Source organism: Penaeus monodon, chromosome 5, assembly GCF_015228065.2.
Source record: "Penaeus monodon isolate SGIC_2016 chromosome 5, NSTDA_Pmon_1, whole genome shotgun sequence".
In the NCBI taxonomy this organism is placed as follows: Eukaryota; Metazoa; Arthropoda; class Malacostraca; order Decapoda; family Penaeidae; genus Penaeus; species Penaeus monodon.
The window spans coordinates 52,397,751-52,398,131 of NC_051390.1; positions in this window are offsets into that span (position 1 = coordinate 52,397,751).

Below are 381 nucleotides of genomic sequence, written 5' to 3' on the forward strand. Positions count from 1 at the left end.
AGATTCCAGCAAACCCAAGTAGATTCCAACAAACCCAAGTAGATTCCAACAAACCGAAGTAGATTCCAACAAACCCAAGTAGATTCCAACAAACCCAGTAGATTCCAACAAACCGAAGTAGATTCCAACAAACCGAAGTAGATTCCAACAAACCGAAGGAGATTCCAACAAACCCAAGTAGATTCCAACAAACCGAAGTAGATTCCAACAAACCGAAGTAGATTCCAACAAACCCAAGTAGATTCCAACGAACCGAAGTAGATTCCAACAAACCGAAGTAGATTCCAACAAACCGAAGTAGATTCCAACAAACCGAAGTAGATTCCAACGAACCGAAGTAGATTCCAACAAACCGAAGTAGATTCCAACAAACCGAAGTAG